Consider the following 27,835-nt stretch of genomic DNA (forward strand, 5'->3'; position numbering starts at 1 on the left):
TAACAAGCATTTATCCTTCAACTTTTAAGGTTCTCAAGAATTTACTTCCTTGAGGAGCACAAAGCAATGTGTAACATTTCAGGAGCTTGAGAAATTTATTTTAAATTTGGTAAAAAACCCAACATTAAGGTTAGGTCACACTGGGGAGCAAGACCTTTTAGATCAAACAAATATACCAATGTTTCCAAGCTGCAAGGAATAATTGCTCAACCTTATAAAATGTTCTCTCTGGCCTTCAATGGCCTACATTTATTACGTTTATATTGGTCAGAATTTAAGGCAAGTAATGTCTTAATTTTACTCTTCTTCATCTTATGTAATGATTTCCATAGAAGGGTCCCAATTAATAGTTTCACTTTTTAAAGTATTCAGAAAGAAAGCATCAAAGGATGAAATTGTCCTGGAAAACGTCATAGTCACAGAAATGTCTTCATAATCACTGAAAATATAGAATGGCTGGAAAATATAACCTGCAATTATTTTATGGTATTAAAAAACTTTATCTTTTTTTTTATAAACTGAATAATCATTATGGAGGAGAAAATGTCTCCTTGGCTTCATCGGGTTACCCAACTTCCAACTGGGCATCTAATGTTGCTAGTGATAAAACCTCCTGCTTTAAGTGAATACAAGAATGCCTGAGGTTTGATAGTGGCTATGCTTTCTAAAATAACATTTATGAATACTTAATTTCATTAAATATAGTCCTTTGTCTCTTCTTCTGTATTTTGTTAAACTTACCCAATGTAAAGAAAAACATTAAAAATTCTATTATTATCATTACATTGATACCAAAATAACTGGATGTCTGCAACATTTGATGAATGTCTATTAAAACATCCCAAAGTCACTGGTCTGATTAAAAATTAATCTAAATGTATCAAATTTCAATCTTTGACATGAACCTTGAATGATGGCTCACAATAATGCATATTGATAAACTTACTGCATTTTCTCTTTAAAATAATATATATTAAAATAGTTGGTTCTCTTAGAGAATTTTCTCTTAACTAATTTGTTAATTTGCATTCCCATGTTCCATTTTCAAATAAAAATAAATTTTATACCACTTTTTTACCTGAGTTTATTCTTGGTAACCTGATGTGGTAAACAATATCATTTGTGCATCATGGAAATTTGCACTTACAGTATAGTGAAAGAATTCTCACCCCAATATAATGGTTCTATTTTCATAGAATTTACTATACTTCTATGGTAAGTTCAAAAGAAAATGGTGCCTTTTGATATCAGCAAAAATTGTAGAAGAGATACAAATGATTCAAAATCCATATATGCTTTTTCCCCTCTCTTGCTAGACTGAGAAAAATAAACCATGGAGTGCTGGACTGATAGTAATCTTGAACACTTACAGGTATAGTGGTTACATGAGATAACTCAGAAAGCAAGGCAAATTTCTAGAATAAGCAGAGCTCCCAATATGTAAAAACTAGAGTAGATAATCATTATATCACAACATCATTTCCCCTTGCTAGACTAGTCATAACTTCTTCGTATCCATACCCTCCACTGTAAATCTCTTGACTTTAATTATGTTCCACAAATGTTGTTAATGCTCTGAACGAGACTACCTAGAGACAAGAAACTCCATTTACAATCATACTGAACAACTGGACGAGTACAACATCCCCAAGTGAAATAGCCTGATACAAATAACATTAGAGTCATTCCATTTACCTAATCTCTACTATCGGTGGGGTTCTGTGAAGGGTGATGAATGTTGTCTTTTGGTGTGAATTCCAACCATAGAAGAATTAAACCCTTCGGACCATATAAAATATAATAAAGACCCATCTGACCAAATAAAAATACAATACCTATTATGTATCTTGATTTTTTTTCATCATTAAACTATCAGTAATGGGGAATTCCTGTGCTGAAGTCTCTGGTATAGTGATGTTTTGACCACATTTTTCCTGAATACCCACTTCTTTGTCCAGATCCCTGGCTGACCAGTTGGTACTATGTGATAACTTTCTTTCCAGCTAACTTGGTTAAGGAAGGAAGGAATATCCAATTCAAGGGGAATTACTTCTAGGCTGAGACAATTAGATTTTCTTTTTCTTAAATATGTGTACTCAGAATCAAAGATTAAAATAAATTGGTGATTTACTAAGCCAAATCAACTTGCAAACCGAAATTGTGGGTGATCCAGCACTAAGAATCTTCTGTGAAAAACAACAGGAGGCAAGAATGAGAAAGAAATAATATACAGAAAAAGGTAGAGATGAGTGATCCTTCAGCTGCAAAGACAAAGAGATAGAGATTTCTGTGTCTAATGACTTTCCAAGCCCAATTAAACCAAGTACTTCCTGAAATTTGGTTCTTCTGTATCTTTTTAATGAAGCTAATGTTCCTTGCAGTTGAATTACTTTCCGTTATTTGTAAAGAAAACAATTCCCTAATATAACCCCCTGAAGTTCCTTCCTTCACTCTTCAAAGCAATAATTTGAAATGAAGGCACTTCAGTATGTAAACCCCTTCAAAGATGGAAATTTCGAAGAGTGTACAGCTTGGCTTCACATATAATTTGGAAGTTAATCAAATCTTTATAAAGTTAATATTTGATGCTGCATGTAAGTATGCATTTTCCTTATCACGAAGTTCTAAAAAATGAGCACGTTCAAGGGTAGAAAGAAAAAGAGTCAGTGAGATCATAGAAATAACTATATTCATTCATCATTAGCAATATATTGACTACTACTATGAGTTGTGGGAGTAGAATGATGAGTAACTCAGTCTATGCTCAGAAAGTACTCACAGTCTAGCAGGAGAGACAAGAATAAGGCAGAGTAGAAAGTGCCACAAGAAGTCAGAAAGCAAAGAGACATGTTTGATATTCAGTATTTTTTGCTAAATCACAATCCACAAATATAGGTAAAACTGCAAATTCTTACACAAGAGTTTCAGAGAACTCCAATTAGGAGAACCATGGCAAAAAGAGCTTGAAAGACAAGTTTTTGGTCCCCACCTCCCATCTCTGTAGATTTTAATTACAAGTAATTATTACAAAAATAATATCTATCCTCTTTTAGTTTATTCTGCATGCCAAGTAGTCCATACTACATTAAGCACTTTACATGCATTATTTCATTTAATCCTTATTACAGCCTTTTAAGGAATTGGTTTTAATTGAACTTTTCCTTTAAAATTGTATATATTTAAGGTGTACAACATGGTATTTTGATATACATATACATAGTGAAATGAGTAGTACAATCAAGCAAATCAACATATTCATCTCCTCACATAGTTACATTTCTTTTTGTGGTGAGATCACCTGGAATCTACTCTTAGCAAATTTCCAGTATACAATACAGTGTTATTAACTATGGTCATCATGCTGTATATTAGATCTTTAGATGTATTCATCCGATAGAACTGCAACTTTGTACTCTTTGACCTACATCTCTCCATTCCCCTAGCACCTCACTCCGATAATGACCACTCTACTCTCTGTTTGCATGTTTTTGACTTTTTTTAGATACCATATGTATGGAAATCATGCAGTATTTCTCTTTTCTTTCAGTGTCTGGTTTATTTACCTTAGCATAATGTCCTCCAGATTCATCAATGTTGTCATAAATGGAATAATTTTCATTTTTAAGGCTGAATAATAATATTCTGTTGTATACATATATAGCACAATTCTTTCATCCATTCATCCATCAATGGACACTAAGGTTGTTTCTATATTTCGGCTATTGTGAATAATGCTACACGTGGGAGAGCAGATATCTGTTTGGTACTTATTTAGTTTCCTTTGGGTATATATCCAAAAGAGGGATTGTTTTTAAAGAGAAGTCATAATTTGTAACTCACAGATGAGGAAACCAAAGTTGAAACTATTTGCCCAATAGTACATGACTCGTGAGCTTCAGAGACAGCTGATAGAGGCAGTTCCTACAGTCTTTATCTTCCTGTTAAAATTGATGTTGCGTAGTGGAAAAGAAAAGAAAAGGAAACTGTGGAGAGACCACTGTGAGAAGTAACTGGAAAGGACAGCATTTCTTTGAATGCAAAGCCCCAAGTGGACGATACTTTTCAGCTTGTTCAGGAGAGATGCTGTTCAATGACTGAGCTATTACAGTTTACAAAATAAGTGTTTTTTATATGAATGTTGGCTTAAATGTGGGCAAATATGAAATAATTACCCAACGATATTGCTCAATATCTTAAGTGGAGTCAGAGATGTCCTGTTTTCAGAAAACGATGGTTAATAGAATCACATAGTGGAAAAATCAATGGGCCTGACGTCAGTCAGTGGCTCTTACCAGTTATTTGAGTATGGAGAAGTTACTTAATGTAGTTTGGCCTATTTTCATCATGTGCAAAATAAAACAGAGTAATTGATCTAAAAGATAACTTAGTTCCAAAGGCAGATGGAACTCTATGACAACTCTTGGCAAAGAGACCACAGAGCTGCTCTGACATTCTATTCCACATGCCTCAGTGAAGCTCCTAGAGTGTATGAAGATCACATACTGAAAAAAGCTAAGAAGAAAGGAGTAAGAAATAAACACAAAAATATGAAGCAGTGTGTTCATAGTGGAAGAATTCCTGAAAGCCTTTTTACGTAGGCAGATTTTAATCCTTCTCCAGATTTTTTTTCCTCCAGATGTTCCTAAATTTCTTGTTTGAGAAAGAGTGGTTTATGTGAGTGAGTTGTTAATGGGTGCTTTCAGTTTGGAAACACGTTAATTCTGGAGCAATTTATGGACAAGGCAGAGGGGAAATGGGGTACTTAGTGCTTGACTATGAAGATTTATATAATAATATACTTTTCTGGGATTTTGACCTTGATTGGTGTTAGTGAGAAAGCCTGTTTCCTGATTTCCTTATACCTGACTGGTCTGAAGTTTCTATCTTGTATACATATAGCCCTCACAGCAAACCTAGTGTACTTCTCTGTGACATATTGCTCAACCATTTGTCTCTGCACTAGAGTGTGAGTCCTGAGGAAAGAAGCTACACCTTATTCATTTTTATCTCCCTCACATGCTGATAACTAAACCAATCACGGGCAAGAAGAAAGCAATAACTGTGATTGGCTAAAACTAATCATAATTTGCATACTGGAGCAATGGAGGTGTCCAGTGTCTACTGAAAAACATGGCCCCTAAATTCATGATCAAAATCTATATTCCACAAGCAAAGAAGACAGTTGAGGACTTCTGTACTATAGACAGCCAACAGTGACTAACCAAATGAGGAAATGAAATATGAAGCTTTTGTCTGAGTCTGATGAAGTGTTGAGGTAATTCTAAACTTCAAAAGTCTAATAATTTTATTTAGGCGATGAAAACGTTAACAGGCCATTCATTTGGACTGAGAACGTCTTGGCAGTCTCTGTCAATCACATTTGGACCATCACAGGAACTGCCAAGATATTCTCTCTTTTAAGTACATCGTGTTTTATGATTTGGCAACCAACTTATCAGCTAGTATACCGCTTTTTAAGTCCCGATTATGGATACATTTTTGGCTGTGACCCAGAGAATGTATTTTATAATCTTGGCCTTAACCATACTTGAGCCAGAATCTCCATGTGGCTCATATTGGTTAATGAAATATCAATACAGGAAGTTTAGAGGGACTGGAAGTATGTTCTTGTCAAGTAGAGAACAGGCATTATTCTATTTTCTCTTCTAATCTAGCCTCCCAAGAGAAATAGTCAATTGGTCATAATATAAAAAATATACTGTTAGTCATACACGTCTCCAACTCAAATAAGAAGTATTTATTAACTAACAGTGATTCAGGAAGATTTGATTGGAAGCAGCTTCAAAAGATGTTAGGTAAACTATGCTTAATTTGGGAGTGCAGAGGTTGCATGGTGAAATATTTTTTAAAAAGCTATTCATTCAAGGATAATATTAACTAATCAGGCTTCACAGAATTCCACTTAATACAAAAACCTATACATAAATTAAAAATAATTTTAAACATTTTATACATCTGATATGATAGATCTTTTTTTTTTTTTTTTTTTTTTTTTTTTTTTTTTTTTTTTTTTTTTTTTAGACGGAGTCTAGCTCTGTCACCCAGGCTGGAGTGCAGTGGCGATCTCGGCTCACTGCAAGCTCCGCCTCCCGGGTTCACGCCATTCTCCTGCCTCAGCCTCTCCGAGTAGCTGGGACTACAGGCGCCCGCCACCACGCCCGGCTGATTTTTTTTGTATTATTAGTAGAGACGGGGTTTCACCGTGGTCTCGATCTCCTGACCTCGTGATCCGCCCACCTCGGCCTCCCAAAGTGCTGGGATGACAAGCGTGAGCCACGGCGCCCGGCAATAATTTTTTTTTCCAGACAGGGTCTTGTTCTGTCACCCAGGCTGGAGTGCAGTGGCGTGATGATGGGTTACTGCAACCTTGACCTGCTGGGCTCAAGCAATTCTCCCACCTCAGCCTCCAGAGTAGCTGGGACTACAGGCACGTGATCGTGCTCCATATCACCTAACTTTTAAGCTTTTTGTAAAGATGGAGTCTCCCTATGTTGCCTGGGCTGGTTTTGAACTCCTGGGCTCAAGTGATCCTCCCACCTCAGTTTCCCAAAGTGCTGGGATAACAGGTATGAGCCACCGTGCCCAGCAAGAATTTCAATTGTTTAACTTCCTATAAAAAACTCATTTATAAGTGGGAGCTAAATGATGAGAACACATGGACACATAATGGGGAACAACACACACTGAGGCTTATTGGAGGGTGGAGGGTAGGAGGAGAGAGAGGATGAGGAAAAATAATTAATGGGTACTAGACTTAATAGCTGGATGATGAAATAATCTGTACAACAAATCTCCATGACACAAGTTTACCTATATAACAAACCTGCACATGTACCCATGAACTTAAAATAAAAGTTAAAAAATTAAAATTCTTCTGGCTTAGTATCTTATCAAATAGACATCTTTAAATTAAGTGTAGCCTAGTATTAATTATCACATAATACAGATAAAGGAACACATATACAAAGTGAAAAAAAGAAACGGAAGATTGATCTCTCAATCACTAAGGAAAATTTGGTGAGTTCTGCTTCCAAACTTTTAGTCTTCTCTCTCCTTTCTTTCACATTTTTCTTTTTTTTTTTTATTATACTTTAAGTTCTAGGGTACATGTGCACAACGTGCAGGTTTCTTACATATGTATACATGTGCCATGTTGTTTTGTTGCACCCATTAACTTGTCATTTACATTAGGTATCTCTCCTAATGCTATCCCTCCCCCCTTCCCCCACCACATAACAGACCCCATTGTGTGATGTTCCCCTTCCTGTGTCCATGTGTTCTCATGTTCAATTCCCACCTATGAGTGAGAACATGCGGTGTTTGGTTTTTTGTTCTTGCGATAGTTTGCTGAGAATGATGGTTTCCAGCTTCATCCATGTCCCTACAAAGGACATGAACTCATCCTTTTTTATGGCTGCATAGTATTCCATGGTGTATATGTGCCACATTTTCTTAATCCAGTCTATCACTGATGGACATTTGGGTTGGTTCCAAGTCTTTGCTATTGTGAATAGTGCCGCAATAAACATACGTGTGCATGTGCCTTTATAGCAGCATGATTTAGAATCCTTTGGGTATATACCCAGTAATGGGATGGCTGGGTCAAATGGTATTTCTAGTTCTAGACCCTTGAGGAATCGTCACACTGTCTTCCACAATGGTTAAACTAGTTTAAAGTCCCACCAACAGTGCAAAAGTGTTCCTATTTCTCCACATCCTCTCCAGCACCTGTTGTTTCCTGACTTTTTTTTTTTTTTTTTTTTGAGACGGAGTCTCGCTCTGTCGCCCAGGCTGGAGTGCAGTGGGGCAATCTCGGCTCACTGCAAGCTCCGCCTCCCGGGTTCACGCCATTCTCCTGCCTCAGCCTCTCCGAGTAGCTGGGACTACAGGCGCCCGCCACCACGCCCGGCTAATTTTTTGTATTTTTAGTAGAGACGGGGTTTCACCGTGGTCTCGATCTCCTGACCTCGTGATCCGCCCGCCTCGGCCTCCCAAAGTGCTGGGATTACAAGCGTGAGCCACCGCGCCCAGCCTTTCCTGACTTTTTAATGATCGCCATTCTAACTGGTGTGAGATGATACCTAATTGTGGTTTTGATTTGCATTTTTCTGATGGCCAGTGATGATGAGCATTTTTTCATGTGTCTGTTGGCTGCAAAAATATCTTCTTTTGAGAAGTGTCTGTTCATATCCTTTGCCCACTTGTTGATGGGGTTGTTTGTTTGTTTCTTGTAAATTTGAGTTCTTTGTAGATTCTGGATATTAGCCCTTTGTCAGATGAGTAGATTGCAAAAATTTTCTCCCATTCTGTAGGTTGCCTGTTCACTCTGATGGTAGTTTCTTTTGCTGTGCAGAAGCTCTTTAGTTTAATTAGATCCCATTTGTAAATTTTAGCTTTTGTTGCCATTGCTTTTGGTATTTTAGACCTGAAGTCCTTGCCAATGCCTATGTCCTGAATGGTATTGCCGAGGTTTTCTTCTAGGGTTTTTATGGTTATAGGTCTAACATGTAAGTCTTTAATCCATATTGAATTAATTTTTGTATAAGGTGTAAGAAAGGGATCCAGTTTCAGCTTTCTACATATGGCTAGCCAGTTTTCCCAGCACCATTTATTAAATAGGGAATCCTTTCCCCATTGCTTGTTTTTGCCAGGTTTGTCAAAGATCAGATGGTTGTAGATGTGTGGTATTATTTCTGAGGGCTCTGTTCTGTTCCATTGGTCTATATCTCTGTTTTGGTACCAGTACCATGCTGTTTTGGTTACTGTAGCCTTGTAGATAGTTTGAAGTCAGGTAGCGTGATGCCTCCAGCTTTGTCCTTTTTGCTTAGGATTGTCTTGGCAATGCGGGCTCTTTTTTGGTTCCATATGAACTTTCAAGTAGTTTTTCCAATTCTGTGAAGAAAGTCATTGGTAGCTTGATGAGGATGGCATTGAATCTATAAATAACCTTGGGCAGTATGGCCATTTTTACGATATTGATTCTTCCTATACAAGAGCATGGAATGTTCTTCCATTTGTTTGTAGCCTCTTTTATTTTGTTGAGCAGTGGTTTGTAGTTCTCCTTGAAGAGGTCCTTCGCATCCCTTGTAAGTTGGATTCCCAGGTATTTTATTCTCTTTGAAGCAATTGTGAATGGGAGTTCACTCATGATTTGGTTGTTTGTCTGTTATTGGTGTATAAGAATGCTTGTGATTTTTGCACATTGATTTTGTATCCTGAGACTTTGCTGAAGTTGCTTATCAGCTTAAGGAGATTTGGGGCTGAGACGATGGGGTTTTCTAGATATACAGTCATGTCATCTGCAAACAGGGACGATTTGACTTCCTCTTTTCCTAATTGAATACCCTTTATTTCTTTCTCCTGCCTGATTGCCCTGGCCCAGAACTTCCAACACTATGTTGAATAGGAGTGGTGAGAGAGGGCATCCTTGTCTTGTGCCAGTTTTCAAAGGGAATGCTTCCAGTTTTTGCCCATTCAGTATGATCTTGGCTGTGGGTTTGTCATAAATTGCTCTTACTATTTTGAGATATGTCCCATCAAAACCTAGTTTGTTGAGAGTTTTTAGCATGAAGGGCTGTTGAATTTTGTCAAAGGCCTTTCCTGCATCTATTGAGATAATCATGCGGTTTCTGTCTTTGGTTCTGTTTATGTGCTGGATTACATTTATTGATTTGTGTATGTTGAACCAGCCTTGCATCCCAGGGATGAAGCCCACTTGATCATGGTGGATAAGCTTTTTGATGTGCTTCTGGATTCGGTTTGCCAGTATTTTATTGAGGATTTTTGCATCGATGTTCATGAGGGATATTGGTCTAAAATTCTTTTTTTTGTTGTTGTCTCTCTGTCAGGCTTTAGTATCAGGATGATGCTGGCCTCATAAAATGAGTTAGGGAGGATTCCCTCTTTTTCTATTAATTGGAATAATTTCAGAAGGAATGGTATCAGCTCCTCCTTGTACCTCTGGTAGAATTTGGCTGTGAATCCGTCTGGTCCTGGACTTTTTTTGGTTGGTAGGCCTCAATTTCAGAGTCTGTTATTGGTCTATTCAGAGATTCAAGTACTTCCTGGTTTAGTCTTGGGAGGGTGTATCTGTCCAGGAATTTATCTATTTCTTCTAGATTGTCTAGTTTATTTGCATAGAGGTGTTTATAGTATTCTCTGATGGTAGTTTGTATCTCTGTGGGATCGGTAGTGATATCCCTTTATTATTTTTTATTGCGTCTATTTGATTCTTCTCTTTTCTTCTTTATTAGTCTTGCTAGCAGTCTATCAATTTTGTTGATCTTTTAAAAAAACCAGCTCCTGGATTCATTGAAAGGCACTCCTTGTTTTCTCTTCCCACAGCCTGCAGCAATTGATTAGTCATATCTAAATGTGTGTATATATATATATGTGTGTATTTATAAGTTTATTAAACTTATGTATATAAATAAGTTTATTAATTTTTTTCAGTGCAAAATAGAGGATTCCAATGTAATTTGTTAGAGTTGCCTAATGATAGATGTGAGCCTTTGTTTATATTTCTTCCTTCATCTATCTGTCTTCCTTCTCTTCTTTCTTTTTTTTCTTTCTTCAAGATACTGGGGTTTTGAGGTGGATAGACTTGGTTTGAATCCTAGTTCTGCCAATAACTGCTTTTTTATCTTTGGGTTAGTTGGTTTGCCTTCCCACACATTAGTTTCCTTATCTGCAAATGGCAATGATATTATCTAATGCAAAGAGCTGCTCTGAAACTTAAAAACCATATATCCAGTGGGTAGCACAAATAAAGTAATTTTAAATGGCACCTCTACAATTCATCAGATGCCTTTTCTAGTATATAGTCAAACCTGAGATGAGCAAACTTCATCAGTTGGCCTAATAATTTAATATGAATACAATATTTAAATAATATTCTCAGCAAAGGGCATTTCAACCACTAAATTAGAGATGCCTTTTCACCTTCTATGTAGAAGGATGTTGGATTAAATGATTTTTGAGGTCTCTTTCAGCTGAGAATTCTAAGGTTTTCAATCTCACCAGGTGTTTGTTGAGCGCTGCAAGCAGAAAGCCTCTTAGCCAGACATAACAGAACACACAAATATACAAACAGAAAACACAAATATAGTGATACAGTTCTTGTCCCTTAAAAACTATAGTTTTGTGGAAACCCCATAAGAAATAAAGCATGCATAGTTGTTTTCAACCCTTATTTGTGCTGCTTTCTGAAAATTTAATCCGATCTTTTTTGGTAAATTGTCATTGTGGCATCTCTTAGTCCTACTATTTTCCTTTGTTATATCTCTAATTTTCAAAATTATGCTCTCAATTTTATTTTTATTTTTGAAGACTTTTAAAAAAAGCAATGACTATATAAATTGCAAATACAATCCAGAAAGTTTAAAAAAGCTTATTTCTTCACTAATTACCCTGTATTCTGAATACAATGACAAACACAACACCTGATGACGTTGTATATTCTTGTTTTCCAAAAGACAATTAAGATGGCTAAATAGTGGAAAGGAGAGCTTTACTGGGAATATCAGTTTGCAACTCAGGAAGGGAAAGTCTGTAGCGTGAATGGAAGGTCCTCCCTCTTCGAAGAGGGGAAAGACAGATTGGGTTTTATTCCTCACATGGCTTGTATCATATATATCAAGCGAGTTTGGGGGAAAAGCTATACATATTTATGAGGGAAGCCAGAGCATGTGCAATGGGCACACATATACAACATACATCCCATGTTCACTTGGGTTGGGATTTTAGTGTTAAAATGAGGTGGAATTGGCTCTTTATGTCAAAAGGTGGTAGGACAGAAATACAGTTTGTGGGGAGCCTCTATAAGCTATTTGGAACTAGCTTAAGATCTACAATTGCTTATCAGAAAAGAACGTTTGTAAGTCCAGACCTCTGTCCAATCAGAGTTGTAGTTGTCTGGGTTGTAAATCGGAGCTGATAGTTTCTATTGTTAGGGAGTTTAGCCATGGGAATTTAGATATTTGCCATGCCAGCCAGGCCCTGTACCTTCAACCTGTAGGTAGCTTTATTTCCTTAACCTTTAGGTCCACCTTAATTGATAAAAAGGCATCTATTTTTGTCTCTCAGATCACAGTCTCTGGTCTTCAGTCTTAGTCCCTGGTCTTCTGCCCAGATAAGGAATATATGTTCCTCTATTTATAATTAGGAATCTCATTTAGTAAAGGCATATTGATTAATGGTTCTTTATAGCAACCATCTCTTTGACAAAAGTGATGAATGCCCTGGCCATTTTACAGTTCTCATTATCGCAAAAACAAATGCAGTGACATGTGCAGAAAGAATCACCAGCCATGAAAAACAGATACAGGAATAGTTCTGCAAAGGACTTGTGTTTCTGGTCTTCATGATGAGCCTAAGCAGCTCATTAGATTCACCATCATGAGTGCTATGGAAGGAAATGGTTCTGGTAAACTTGCTTTCCCCAAAGTTTACCTACTTTAAGGATCTACAACCGTGTGTAAAATGATTGGTTTTTACAAATTAGTTGTTTTAAAAAATAATGACATATTTAAAATAGAATTAAATAAAACTATTAATGGAACAGTTCATGTTGAGGTTCCTGGTTGCATTTTGTGGTGTTAGAGAAGGAGTGGAGGAAAAGCAATCTGGATATCCAGGGTTCTTCCTCCAGGTCTTTCACTACTTGGGCGTGTAAATTGTGAGAAATCCCTGAAGGACCTCTGCTTCCTCATCAGGATAATTGTAAGATTTTATGGATCAATAGTTCTTCAACTGAAGTCCAAGGACCCCCAAAGGGCCTATAAATAAATTTCAGAGAAACTGTAGATTTACGTGGCAAGCATTACATTTTCATTTTCAATCATCCCTGGCTAAAATTTAACATTACTTTTAATTATGGATATGGGCAACGAGTACATATTATTAGTGGTAGCACTACCATAACTTTGTTCCCAATAGAAACCATAGATATTTTTATATGCTAATGTAGTTGTTGCAGATATCTTTAAATACAGTTTTGCTCATTACTACTCTGAATTCAAACAGCTGTTAAATCTACTGCTAAATCTTGCTATTTAATATAGCCATAAATAAGCTTATATATTATTATGTCAAAAGGTTGTTTCTGAAAATATTCTAAAAACAATTTCAGTCTAATTAAGACTTTTTGGTAAGCCTCTAAATTCTATTTTATGGGTTTGATAACATTATCTAAGAGGGGGTTGAACCATAACCTTCTTCAGACAACCAAAGCATGTGGGCACAAAAGAAGTGAAAAGTCTTCTCATTAAATAAACTCTAAAGTTTTTTTTTTTAATTTCTGAAGGTCAGGATTATAGTTCTATAAGATTTACTCTAAATTCACTAAGTAGAAATTATACCCAACTAAAAAATAAGAATTGTACAACTGTTAAAGACCCATTTCTCCATCTATGTAAATACAAAGACAACTTTTTAAAGGATTGAGCTAAACTTCCCTTAAAATGGCATTAATTAGGCCATGCCATGCAGATTTCTGCAGGTTTGATAAATGTAATTTGGATTATATAATTAAGTTCCTATCTCTTGACTATAATTAGTTTCAAACATTAGTTCATGAGTAAACTGAACATTTGTCCAAATTTTGTCTTTATTTGAATTTCTTGTTCTAAGCATGTAGGGAATGTGATTGAATGAGTGAATTACTAAAGAGTGAATTATATTCGTATTTTTCAAATAATGAAGTAGGAAACAGGAAGAGTGATTGGCAAAACAAATAAAACTTAAAATTCTGACTTTGGTCTAATTCTACCATCAACAATGGCTACTATTAGATTTATACTAACTCATTATTCCTTCCCAGAACGAACAATAATCTATCTTAAAAGTCTCAGGGGATGGAAGAGCACGTTCAACAGGTTTTGATGTAAAGAAAAGGGCATGCTTTCTAAGAATGTCTGTTTTATAATCGTCATGGTTGTCACCATAAATATGATTAATTGGCTTTTTGTCAGCAACAAGACTTTTAATTCTGAGACAGTGGCAAAATGAATAATGAAAAGACTTCATCATTTCGTATAGCTGCAATTTTGAAGAATGCAAATCTTATGATGAAAGTAGGAAGTTGGCTGAATTATGTGCAAACTGCAATTTGATCAATATTGTTTTTTCATAATAACTACTCAATGTGTCAGCCATATTTCTCTTCTTGCAGTAAAATCATATTTCTTTGAAGTGACAGTGAATTATTTTTCCTTGCCTGTATGCACTTCAATAAGATGGTGCTGAATGATTAAAATGAAAGCCTACATATTTCAACATGTACATTTTTCTTTTCTTATTTCTTCAGACTTATCAATGGAACCAATTAATTTTGGTCACAAAGATCTTGGTCTTATCTAGTCATTTCTAGCACATTTGATGTAGTTTACTTTGGTTAAGACCTTTTAGATTCAAATATGAAAACAAGGACCAAGGGATTTTTTTTAAATGATGTACACTTGTGAAGATGCACTTTATTAACAATAAAGGATTCTTATTCCACAACGGATTCTAAGTCACACTCTGTAGGTCTGGAAAAAAGGATTTAACCACATGATTCTAGATTTCACTGACATAATAAATCCTTCTCTACAATTTTACATCTGTTTATATACATTTTGGGTTTGGAGTTTAAGTATAATTTTACAGATAAAGTTTTTACATATTTAGTATTTTAATATATGTGCAACTTTTTTTCTAATCTGGAAAGCATGATGTCAAAAATATAACCAGCCACCTTATAGGGTAAAATAAACGGAACACATTCTGTTTCTTTCAATTCATTAAACATTCTATAATAGTTTTTTTTTTTTTTGAGACGAAGTTTCAAAAAAGTTTCACTCCCCCAGGCTGGAGTGCAATGGCACGATCTCGGCTCACTGCAACCCCTGCCTCCCGGATTCAAGCGATTCTCCTGCCTCAGCCTCCCATGTAGCTGGGATTACAGGCGCCTGCCACCATGCCCGGCTGATTTTTGTATTTTTAGTAGAGACGGGGTTTCACCATGTTGGCCAGGCTGGTCTCGAACTCCTGACCTCAGGTGATCCACCCGCTTCGGCCTCCCAAAGTGTTAGGATTACAGGCATGAGCCACTGCGCCTGGCCTAATAGTTTTCAATAAAGAAAATATTCAGAGTAAAGGCTAGTTACTCTGAATAAGAGTAAGGCAGTTACTCTTAAAACTGCAGGAATTCATTCATTCATGCCTTTTAAATTATTTCCCTTTCTTTTTTCACAAAAATTTTAATGTACTGAGTATGTATAAAAGAGTATTGAGAGGGGGTGTAGTAAAAGAAGTGCAGAGTTTGAAGAGATTAAGTTGAATTGTGCTTTTATTTTTAAAATGAGGCAAAGATAGATATTTGATTTTATAAACTTTCGGTCCCTTAAGTTAAAAAGTGAATAAAATTATAAAGTTAAAATTTGGAACTGATCTCATTATAAATGGAATTTTAAAAGCTGAGAGATTACATATATTAAGCTATTTGTGTTTTTCTCCAAAATTATAGGAGTGTTTACTACAGTCATTTCTTTGTTTTGCAGATTAAACTCTATAGTGTATCTGGAATTAAACACATGTATCTTAGAACAGGTTATATATGCGAAAATATAAAACACAGGTAATCATTGGATTAGGTAATTGCCATTGACAAAGCTATATTCACAGGTAAATACCAGATAACAAAGCCAACTAAAGTCAAGAAAAAGCACTTTTCTAGTTTAACTGGTTAGAGTCAAACTAGAATTTTTATGGCAACCTTAACTGCATGCAGTGAGCTTTAATGTAACCATTTTTAAGAAATAAAAAGATTTTCTCAAAACAAGTATATATTAAAATTATGTTCTATTTCTAGATAAAAAATTATAAAGTTTTTGCCATTTGTATTTATTTAAAAATACTTTAGGGCCATATATTATGCTTTATTATCTGACATGGACACTTAAAAGCTTAATATGTTTCTTAGTATGTTATAGTTTAGTTATAGAATAAAAAGAGCCCTAGGCTTAAAAGCTCTTTCTCTGTACTTACACACACACACACACACACACACAATGTATGCCTATACATATATGTATATATAATATTCATATTTGAACCTATACATATATAAGTAAAATTAATATAATATTGAGGACTTCTTACATGTACGGTACCATATTATCATGTTAGGCACTTTGGGAGATATAAAACGGAAAAAAAGACCGTTTCTACATTCAAAAGATTTTGCCCACTAGGTGTGGAAGACATAATGCACAAATATTAGGCATAAAGTGATAAATATAAAAAAGTCCTGAGGTAACCTCTTTAATGTTCACAGAAGAGAGGGCCACTGTCATCTGGGAATCTGAGGAGACCTAATAAATAAAGGGGGTGATGCTGGAACTTGAAATATATCTTATGCTATATGGAGATGAAAGCATTCACAGTGAATGAAACAGTTTGTGCAAAATCCAGGAAAATGTGCATGACATAAAAAGAAGTAACAGATATGCTTTTGGGGAGGTGCAAATATATAAAATATATAAAAGTATGTGGTATGAAATGAATTTAGAAACATAACTTGCAGACAGAGTCTCAAATGCCAGGTCTAGAGTTTAGACTCTACTGTGTACAATAGGTACATGAAAGTCTCTGAACAAGAAAGTAGTCTGATGGGATGTGGGTTTTGCAGAAGCATTTTCAATGCTTTATTATGCAGCATGTTAATTCTCTGTAAGTCCTTGGAAAACTTTCTCTACACCAAGTTCACAAAGATATTCTCTAATATTATTTTAAGAAGCTGTCTTTGTCTGTTTCATGCTGCTATAAGAGATTACCTAAGATTAGGTAATTTATAAAGAACAGAGATTTATTTCTCACATTTCTGGAGTCTGAGAAGTTCACGATTAAGGCACTGGCATCTGGTGGGGGCTTCTCTCTGCTTCCAAGATGGAGCCTGGAGCATGGCATTCACCTGCCAGAGGGAGGGAACACTATGTCCTCACATGGCAGAAGGCAGAAGGGCAATAAGAGACCTAACTCCCTCAGTCAAACCCTTTTACAAAGACAACTAATCATGAGGGCCGGGCCTTCATAATTCAATTACTTCCCAAACGACACACCTCCCAATCCTCTTGCTTTGGGGATTTAGTTTCCAAAGCATAAAATTTGGGGGACACACTCAGACTATAGCAGAAGCTTTATAGTTTTATCATTCCCTTTAGATCTTCAATCTACCTGGGATTTGTTTTGTGGAGGATATAAGGTAGAATTCAGGTTTCCTTTATTTCCCCAAATGAAGAGATATGTTATTCTTTCTAATTTTCTGGTTCTTGGAGGAAGCTTCACTATATGATCAAAATATTAAATAACGCCGATTAGCAATTGAAAATGAAAAGTAAAATAACATTTATTTTTGCCCAGTTGGCAAAGACTTTTTCAAATTGTTAGCATTTAGTATTGATAATTATAATATCAGTCTTAGAAATGAAACAGTGTTTTCAAGTCTTGGCATTGGAGTTGTCTTTCGAGAGATCATTTTTGCACTATATATCAAATACTCAAAATATTTACAATCTTTTTATAATTCAATTTCTAGCAATTTATAAAAAATAGAAAATTAAAAAAGTAAAACAAACTAGAAAAGAAGACTAGGGATTACTGGGTTAGGGATTTTAAATTTTAAATAGGGTACTTAGGATGTCCTCACTAATAAAGGTGATGTTTCATCAGACACTGGAGGGAGGTAAAGAGTTGGCCATGTGCACATGACTGGGAGGAGAACATTCCAGGCATTGGGGTGAGGGGGTCCAAAGGATCTGAGCAGGACCACAGAGTGCACATTTGAGGAGCAGCAATATGGTCAGTGTGGAGGAGGAAAGAAAAGTGAAGTGAGATCACAGAAATGACTGGGCCTCCATCTGGGGGCCCTTTCTCAGACTGTAAAAGTCTTGGAGTAAATCCAACTGAGACAGAATCTACTAGAGGGATTTGATTAGAGAATTGACGTAATCTCAAGTATGATTTACCAAATTTACTGTGGCTTTTATGTTCTGAATAGAAGGTAGGAACATAAGAGATACCAGTCAGATGGCAATTTGACAATCCAAGAAAAAGATGATGGTTTTTCAGACCAGAGAGATTGATAAAAATGGCCAGATTCCAGATGAATTTAGAAAGAGTTAACAGGATCTGCTGACAGATTGGATATGGATAAAAGAGAGGAGTCAAAATAGTTCTAATGCTTTTGGCTTAAACATCAGAAGAATATATTTGCTATTAAATGAGATATGTAAGACTGTAGGGGAAGAAGAGTTTGAGGGGAAGATCAGAAGCTTGAATTTGCTGTAAATTTAAAGCGTTCACATGGAATAGACAGAAAGAAGTAAGATTCTGATGTTCCGTACAAAGGTCTGCATTGGAGATACACAGTTAGACATCAGAATAGAGATAGTATTTAAAACCATGAGATCACTAGGAGAGTGAGAGTAAACAGAGAACAGAGTTAACATTAACTCTCATGTTAAAAACTTGAGTATATAATAAGTATCTAATAAAAGAGATTAGAAAGAACTTGATAGGTTGTTATAAAGAAAACTAGGAAAATTTGGGAATCTGAAAAACAAGAAAATAAACTACATCAAGGAGGAGAAATATATGAAAGTTATAATACAATAACTATGCCATATCTTTATATAACAATTAAAATCATAGTTTTGGGAAATTACTAAATTATGTGGAAGAATACTCCTTATCTATTAAGATAGATAACAAAATCAAATTATGATCCCTGTTTTGAAAAATCAATTAGTAGGGTGAAGTGCATATTCAAATAGAAAAAATTGACCAATTATACCACAATACTAATAATGTTTATCTCTGGGTGCCAGAAGTATAATTTCATTTTTTTCTATATTTTGCATATTTCCCCAAAAATATTAAACAAAATGAATTACTTTTATACCTATGATTAAATGAAATGGGATTATTTTTAAAATTTGAAGTGGACCCTACAGTTCCTTTGCATCCAAGTTTTATTTTGAAACATTTCAAACTATAGAAAAGATAAAGAACAGTACAATGAAGTTAACTCTCCACCCAAACTATCAATTGTTGCCACATTTTCATTTTTTATATGTATACACACACACACACACACACACACACACACACACACACTTCTTTTGGCTGAACCATTTGAAAGGAAGTTGCAAATACCACAGCACTTCACATCTAACTATTACCATCTATCTCCTAAGAATGAGGACATTCTTCTGCAAAATCACACTTGACCCACTAACATTGCTGTAATATTACCTAGTAATAACTAAAATTCAGATTTCCTGAAGAGGCCCCCAACTGACCTTAATAGGTTTTTTTTTTTGAATGATTCAAACTATGATCACACATTGCCTTATTGCTTTTAGTTTCTATGTTTGTATGTCTATTTTGTTTCCTTTGATCCAGAGAAGTTCTACTTTTTTTCCTTTCTTTTTATTTGGTCTTTCATGACATTGAGAGGTTTTGGAGTCCAGGCCAATTGCTTTGCAGAATGGTCTGATTGTTTCCTTATGACTAGATTCTGGCTACATGACAGGAATACTACACAAGTGATGATGTCTCCTTCTCAGAACATCACATCTGTAGACACAGAATATCAGTTTGTCTCATTATTAGTGATGGTAATTCTAATCACTTGATTAAGGTGGTATTGCCAGATTTTCCCATTGTAGAGGTTCCTTTTTAGCTTTCATAATTAATAAGTAATTTGTGGAGTGATCCTTTGAGACAGTGTGAATAACCAGTTAATAAGTTTTCAGTCACTCGTTTTAGCATCTACTCAAAGTTTGTTGCAAAATGGCAATTTTCTACTGTTCTTTGTGCTTCAATATATTAATGTCAAAGACAGTGTCCCCCTTCAGTGTTACTTATTTCTTTACTTCTCTCTTCTTCCTCCTTCTCTCATTTTCTTCCTTTCTTCCTCCTTCCCTCCCTTTCCTCCTTTCTTCCCACAGGTTGGTGGCAGAATTCATTTCCCTGGGATTGTAGAACTGTGGTCCTACTCTCTTGTTGGCTAATGGCTAGGAGCTACTGTCAGCTCCAAGCTGCCTGCAGTTTTTTCTTGCCAAATGACAGCCTCCACAAACCCTCTCACAGCAGGACAGCATACTTCTTCAAGCCATTAAGGAAGAAAAGTTTCTGGTAGGCTAAGATAGAGCATTATATGATGTAACATAAAACCTAATTAGGGGAATGGCATATAATGACCTTTGTCATGCAACCTAACCTTATCAAGGGAGTGCATTCCATTCCCCTTGACAAATTCTAGGGGTTAAAAGCAAGTCATGGGTTCTGCTCATTCACAAGGGGGAGGAGATTATACAGAGCATGAAGGTGGGGGCTATTAGGGCTTGTCCTCCATGTACAGGGCTTTCATTAATTTTTACACTTATGTAATTTTTGTGAATTTCTTTTCTAAGCAGAATGATCATTTACATTTTCATGTATATGGTCATTATAAATGTTTTCTTGTTAATTTCTACTTTTTTTGTACTGTAAATAGAAAAAAGTTTTTATTCTTTTTATTTTGTGATGTGTATTGATACTTGGGAGAAAGGTAGAGTCTCTGATATTAGGGCTTAAAATCATGATATAGCCTTAAGACCTACCTTCATTAGTATGTTCTTTAGTTATTCCATGTTCACATTTTCGTGGTCTAATTGACCTGTTTTGGACTGATGGTGATATTTAAAGGTGTCTTATTAAGTGCATATTTATGCCTACGTAAGTCTTCCTTTATGAAGGTATTTCCTACACAATGCGACTCATAAATATGCAAAATTGTCATGTCTTCATTGTGGATTTCAGGATTAAAAGTATTCTCTTTTTCATATTTTATTCTTCAGCTGTGAACCCTGATTATTTAGATTGTCTGATATCTGGATCATAAGCTGTGTTTCCGTTTGCCTGGTCACACCTTTGCCTGTCTAGTTTTAGCCTTTCTGAGTTACTTTAAGCATGAGATTTATATACAGTATGGAATTATGACTTGCTTTGTGACTCATATGAAAATTTTTTTACAGATGAGTTAAGCCCATTTACATTTATTGATATGACTGGCTAATTTGGTCTCAACTCTATCATTTTATCATATTATATTATGTTATATTTACTGTGACTCTTCCTCTATGTGACCTATTTTCTTTGTGGTTCATATTGTTATCTCTCTATCTCTCTTTCTCTCTCTCTGAGAGCATGTAACATTTTTCTCGCCTTTCTTTTGCATTTACAATTAACTGTATCTAATAATCATCAATAGCCCCTTTGCCAAAGTTTCCCCAGTCATCTTTTTGTGGCATAAAATTTGTCTTCTAGTAATTTTATCAGGATGGGCTCATGAGTACAGTTTTCTTTGAGTTCTTGCATGTTTAAAACAGTTTAATTTCTGTTGTCTTGACACTGGAAGGATAGTTAGACAGTATACAAAATCTTAGGCTAATTATTTTGTTCTCTTTTCTTTAAATTATACTTTAAGTTCTGGGATACATGTGCAGAATGTGCAGGTTTGTTACATAGGTATACATGTGCCACGGTGGTTTGCTGCACCCATCAACCCATAATCTACATTAGGTATTTCTCCTAATCCTATCCCTTCCCTTGCCCCTCATCCCCTGACAGGCCCCTGTGTGTAATATTCCCCTCCCTGTGCCCATTTGTTCTCATTGTTCAACTCCCACTTATAAGTGAGAACATGTGGTGTTTTGTTTTCTGTTCCTGTGTTAGTTTGCTGAGAATGATGATTTCCAGCGTCATCCTTGTCCCTGCAAAGGACATGAACTGATTCTTTTTTATGGCTGCATAGTATTCCATGGTGTATATGTGCCACATTTTCTTTATCCAGTCTAACATTGATGAGCATTTGGGTTGGTTCTAAGTCTTTGCTATTGTGAATAGTGCTGCAGTAAACATACATGTGCATGTGTCTTTATAGCAGAATGATTTATAATCCTTTGGGTATATACCCAGTAATGGGATTGATGGGTCAAATGGTATTTCTAGTTCTAGATCCTTGAGGAATCGCCACACTGACTTCCACAATGATAGAACTAATTTACACTCCCACCAACACTGTAAAACCATTCCTATTTCTCCACATCCTCTTCAGCATCTGTTGTTTCCTGACTTTTTAATGATCATCATTCTAACTGGCATGAGATGCTATCTCATTGTGGATTTGATTTGCATTTCTTTAATGACCAATGATGATGAGCTCTTTTTCATATGTTTGTTGGCCACATAACTCTCTTCTTTTGAAAAGTGTCTGTTCATATCCTTCACCCAATTTGGATGGGCTTGTTTGTTTTTCTTTTGTAAATTTGTTTAAGTTCTTTGTAGATTTTGGATATTAGCCCCTTGTCAGATGAATAGGTTGCAAAAATTTTCTCCCATTCTGTAGGTTGCCTGTTCACTCTAATGATAGTTTTTTTTTTTTTTGCTGTGCAGAACCTCTTTTTGCATCGATGTTCATCAGGGACATTGGCCTGAAATTATCTTTTTTTGTTGTGTCTCTGCCAGGTTTTGGTATCAGGATGATGCTGGCCTCATAAAACTAGTTAGAGAGGAGTCCCTCTTTTTCTATTGTTTGGAATAGTTTCAGAAGTAATGGTACCAGCTCCTCTTTGTACCTGTGGTAGAGTTTGGCTGTGAATCCATCTGGTTCTGGGCCTTTTTTGGTTGGTAGGCTATTAATTACTGCCTCAATTTCAGAACTTGTTATTGGTCTACTCAGGGATTTGACTTCTTCCTGGCTTAGTCTTGGGAGGGTGTATGTGTCCAGGAACATATCCATGTCTTCTAGATTTTCTAGTCTATTTGTGTAGAGGTGTTTATAGTATTCTCTGGTTGTAGTTTGTATTTCTGTGGGGTCAGTGGTGATCTCCCCTTTATCATTTTTTATTGTGTCTTTTTTATTCTTCTCTCTTTTCTTCTTTATTAGTCTGGTTAGCAGTCTATGTATTTTGTTAGTCTTTTCAAAAAACCAGCTCCTGGATTCATTGATTTTTTGAAGAGTTTTTCATGTCTCTATCTCCTTCAGTTCTGCTCTGATCTTAGTTAATTCTTGTCTTCTTCAGCTTTTGAATTTGTTTGCTCTTGTTTCTCTAGTTCTTTTAATTGTGATGTTAGGGTGTTGATTTTCGATCTTTCTCACTTTCTCCTGTGGGCATTTAGTGCTATAAATTTCCCTCTAAACACTGCTTTAGCTGTGTCCCAGAGATTCTGTTACATTGTGTCTTTATTCTCGTTGGTTTCAAAGAACTTATTTATTTCTGCCTTAATTTTGTTATTTACCCAGTAGTCATTCAGGAGCACTTTGTTCAGTTTCCATATATTTGTGAGGTTTTGAGTGAGTTTCTGAATCCTGAGTTCTAATTCGATTGCACTGTGATCTCAGAGACCATTTGTTATGATTTCCGTTCTTCTGCATTTGCTGAGGAGTGTTTTACTTCCAATTATATGCTCGATTTGTTCTGTCTTGTTGATCTGTTTAGTATTGATAATGAGGTATTAAAAGTCTCCCACTATTATTGTGTGGGAGTCTAAGTCTCTTTGCAGGTCTCTAAGAATTTGCTTTATAAATCTGGGTGCTCCTGTACTTATATATTTAGGATAGTTAGCTCTTCTTGTTTCATTGATCTCTTTACCATCATGTAATGCCCTTCTTTGTCTTTTTTGATCTTTATTGGTTTAAAGTCTGTTTCATCAGAGACTAGGATTGCAACTCCTGCCTTTTTTTTTTTTTTTTTTTTTTTTGCTTTCCATTTCCTTGGTAAATCTTCCTTCATCCCTGTATTTTGAGCCTATATGTGTTTGCATGTGAGATGGGTCTCCTGAATACAGCACACCAATGAGTCTTGACTCTATCCAAATTGCCAGTCTGTGTCTTTTAAATGAGGCATTTAGCCAATTTACATTTAAGGTTAATATTGTTATGTGTGAGTCTGATCCTGTCATTATGATGCTAGCTGGTTATTTTGCCCATTAGTTGATGCAGTTTCTTCATAGTGTCGATGCTCTTTACAATTTGGTTTGTTTTTGCAGTGGCTGGTGCTGGTTTTTCCTTTCCATATTTAGTGCTTCCTTCAGGAGCTCTTGTAAGGCAGGCCTGGTGGTGACAAAATCCCTAAGCATTTGCTTGTCTGTAAAGGATTTTATTTCTCCTTCACTTGTGAAACTTAGTTTGGCTGGATATGAAATGCTGGGTTGAAAATTCTTTTCTTTAAGAATGTTGAATATTGGCCCCCACTCTCTTCTGCCTTGTAGGGTTTCTGCAGAGAGATCCACTGTTAGTCTTATGGGCTTCCCTTTGTGGGTAACCTGACCTTTCTCTCTGGCTGCCCTTAACATTTTTTCCTTCATTTCAACCTTGGTGAAGCTGATGATCATGTGTCTTGGGGTTGCTCTTCTTGAGGAGTATTTTTGTGGTGTTCTCTGTATTTCCTGAATTTGAATGTTGGCCTGTCTTGTTAGGTTGGGGAAGTTCTAGTGGATAATATCCTGAAAGTGTTTTCCAACTTGGTTCCATTCTCCCCGTCACTTTCAGGTACACAAATCAAACGTAGGTTTGGTCTTTTCACATAGTCCCATATTTCTTGGAGGCTTTGTTTTTTTCTTTTCATTCTTTTTTCTCTGATCTTGTCTTCACACTTTATTTCATTAAGTCCATCTCCAATCTCTGATATTCTTTCCTCTGCTTGATTGATTCAGCTATTGATACTTCTGTATGCTTCATGAAGTTCTCATGCTGTGTTTTTCAGCTCCATCAGGTCATTTATGTTCTCTTCTATACTGGTTATTCTAGTTAGCAATTTCTCTAACCTTTTTTCAAGGTTCTTAACTTCCTAGCATTGGGTTAGAACATGCTCCTTTAGCTTGGAGGAGTTTGTTATTACCCACCTTCTGAAGCCTACTTCTGTCAATTCATCAAACTCATTCCCCATCCAGTTTTGTTCCCTTGCTGGAAAGGAGTTGTGATCCTTTGGAGGGGAGCAGGCATTCTGGCTTTTGGAATTTTCAGCCTTTTTGCACTGAGTTTTTCTCATCTTTGTGGATTTATCTACCTTTGGTCTTTGCTGTTGGTGACCTTTGATGGAGTTTTTGCATGGTTCTCTTTTTTGCTGATGTTGATGTTATTGCTTCTGTTTGCTAGTTTTTCTTCTAACCGTCAGGCCCCTCTGCTGTAGGTCTGCCAGTTTGATGGGGGTTCACTCCAGACTCTGTTTGCCTGAGTATCACCAGCAGAGGCTGCAGAACAGCAAATATTGCTGCCTGCTCCTTCCTCTGGAAGCTTTGTCCCAGAGGAGCACCCACCAGATGCCAGCCAGAGCTCTCCTGTATGAGGTGTCTGTTGATCCCTGCTGGGAGGTGTCCCCCCCCGATCAGGAGACATGGGGGTCAGGGACCCACTTGAGGAGGCAGTCTGTCCTTTAAAAGAGCTCAAGAACTGTGCTGGGAGATCTACTGCTGTCTTCTGAGCCGGCAGGCAGGAACGTTTAAGTCTGCTGAAGCTGTGCCCACAGCCACCCTTTCTCACAGGTACTCTGTCTCAGGGAGATGGGAGTTTGATCTATAAGCCCCTGACTGGGGCTGCTGCCTTTCTTTCAGAGAAGCCCTGCCCAGAGAGGAGGAATCTAGAGAGGCAGTCTGGCTACAGTGGCTTTGCGGCACTGTGCTGGGCTCCATCCAGTCTGAACTTCCTCTTGGCTTTGTCTACACTGTGAGGGGAAAACCAACTACTCAAGCCTCAGTAATGGAAGACGCCTCTCCCCTATCAAGCTCAAGGATCCCAGGTTGACTTCAGACTGCTGTGCTGGCAGCAATAATTTCAAGCCAGTGGGTCTTAGCTTGCTGGGCTCCATGGGGGTGAGATCTGCTGAGCAAGACCTCTTGGCTCCCTGGCTTCAGCCCCCTTTCCAGGGGAGTAAACGATTCTGTCTTGCTGGCATTCCAGCCACCATTAGGGTACAAAACAAACAAACAAATAAACACTAAAATCCTGCAGGTAGCACAGTGTCTGCCCAAATGGCCACCCAGTTTTGTGCTTGAAACCCAGGGCCCTTGTGATGTAAGCACCTGAGGGAATCTCCCGGTCTGTGGGTTGCAAATATTGTGGGAAAAGCATAGTATCTGATCTGGATAGCACCGTCCCTCACGGCATGGTTCCCCACAGCTTCCCTTGGTTAGGAGAGGGAGTTCCCTGACCCCTTGCACTTCCTGGGTGAGGCAACACCCCACCCTGCTTCTGCTCGCTCTCTGTGGGCTGCACCCACTGTCTAACCAGTCCCAGTGAGATAAGCTGGGTACCTCAGTTGGAAGTGAGATACCACCCACCTTCTGCATTGGTCTCTTCCTTGGAGCTGCAGACAGGAGCTGTTCCTATTTGGCCATCTTGGCTGGGAACTCCAATTATTTCCTTTATTTTTATTTATTTTTTTTAATGCTGCTCCACTGTACTCTTGATTTGTATGTAATTATTGAGACATCTTATGCTAATGTGATTTTATTTTTATTAGTAAGTCATTTGATCTTTTTGTCTGGAGTTTCTGCTTATTTTCTCCACCTTTAAATTTTCTAATTGACTATTTCTGGTCAATTTTTCTAAGTACATAATTGAACCTTTAAATGTCCAGGTTCATACTTTCACTTATTTTGGATTTTTTTAAAAAACTATAGTTTCAAATGTTACATTTTATCTTTATGTTTTTCTTTTTGAGGCATTCTTAGTATATAAGGGTTTGCTCTTCTCTGCCCATCTTCTATATTAAACAGTCTTCCTGATTGTTTTTAATTTTTCCTTTATTTTATTGCCATTATCTTATCTGTTTTCCTGCCTTTCGTTAATAATACTGTTTATGTTTTTTAATAAAGTCTGTTCTCCCCTGAGCATTTCATAATTCTATTAATATTTTTTTAGGTCAAACCCATAGATGGATTTATATACTCTCCTTGATGACTTCTATGGCTTTTGGTGGATACTTGGAGAGATTTGAATTTAAAGGGTATTGGATAACTCCTAGATTCTAACAAATTTTCCTCATTTTTTTATGAACACAATTTTCTGAGTGTAACTTTTTGAATGACCTATCTACATAACCAGTGTGCATTTGTTTATTGAAAAATGTTCTAAAACATTTTGTGTGCTTTTATTATATATATCTCATGTGGTACCCACATCTCATCTGGTACCCTTCTAAAAGTTATTAAAATTACCCTTGTCTAATGCTTTACCATGTAGTCACGTTTTGTTTTGTCATCATAAATGAAAAACATAAGCAAAAGCTGGTGAGGAATAAAGAAAACCCTGAGGACAAACACCAATAATAAAGAAGAGACTTTCTAAATCAATCTAGAACTTGGCAGTGTCCATAATGGGCCAACTTCTGACTTGTTTCTTGTTGCCTCAGGGCTCTACTGAACCTCAAAGTTCTCTGTTTTTTAGCTGTGTTACCTGCTATGTGCACTCTCCTTGAGGAGGCAGGTACCATTTCTGCAATGAAGTAAAATTCTAAGTCCTAAAATTTGAAGAATTATTAGTCATTTCTCAGAATAGTAATGAACGTATAAGAGTTTTAGGTGGAAACCTATGCTCTCCATTTTCCATTGAGTGCATTTATTTATTCCACTTTTTAGACATACAAAATATCAAAAAGACTGTATTTAATACAACCAAACCACCTGAAAGTACTGCCAACTATGAAAGGATAATGTTGTACACGTCAAGTACACAGGCATCAACTACTCAAATTATTTCATTACTCTTAAACTGACTATTGAAATTGTC

General features: G+C 36.5%; 1 protein-coding gene across 2 annotated transcripts in view; it reads right to left on the reverse strand.

The window, feature by feature from the left end:
* LOC129480675 (uncharacterized) overlaps positions 1 to 27,835 on the reverse strand; it is a 499,607-nt gene that overhangs the window by 77,702 nt on the left and 394,070 nt on the right. Inside the window, exon 7 of one of the 2 annotated variants that reach the window (XR_010120491.1) lies at positions 16,879 to 16,972. The exons of the other annotated variant lie outside the window; for it this stretch is intronic. The gene's annotated coding sequence lies outside the window, so the exon portion shown is untranslated. The remainder of the gene's footprint in view (positions 1 to 16,878; positions 16,973 to 27,835) is intronic. 2 annotated transcript variants of the gene reach the window in all.

This window comes from Symphalangus syndactylus, chromosome 4, assembly GCF_028878055.3.
Source record: "Symphalangus syndactylus isolate Jambi chromosome 4, NHGRI_mSymSyn1-v2.1_pri, whole genome shotgun sequence".
NCBI classification, from domain to species: Eukaryota; Metazoa; Chordata; class Mammalia; order Primates; family Hylobatidae; genus Symphalangus; species Symphalangus syndactylus.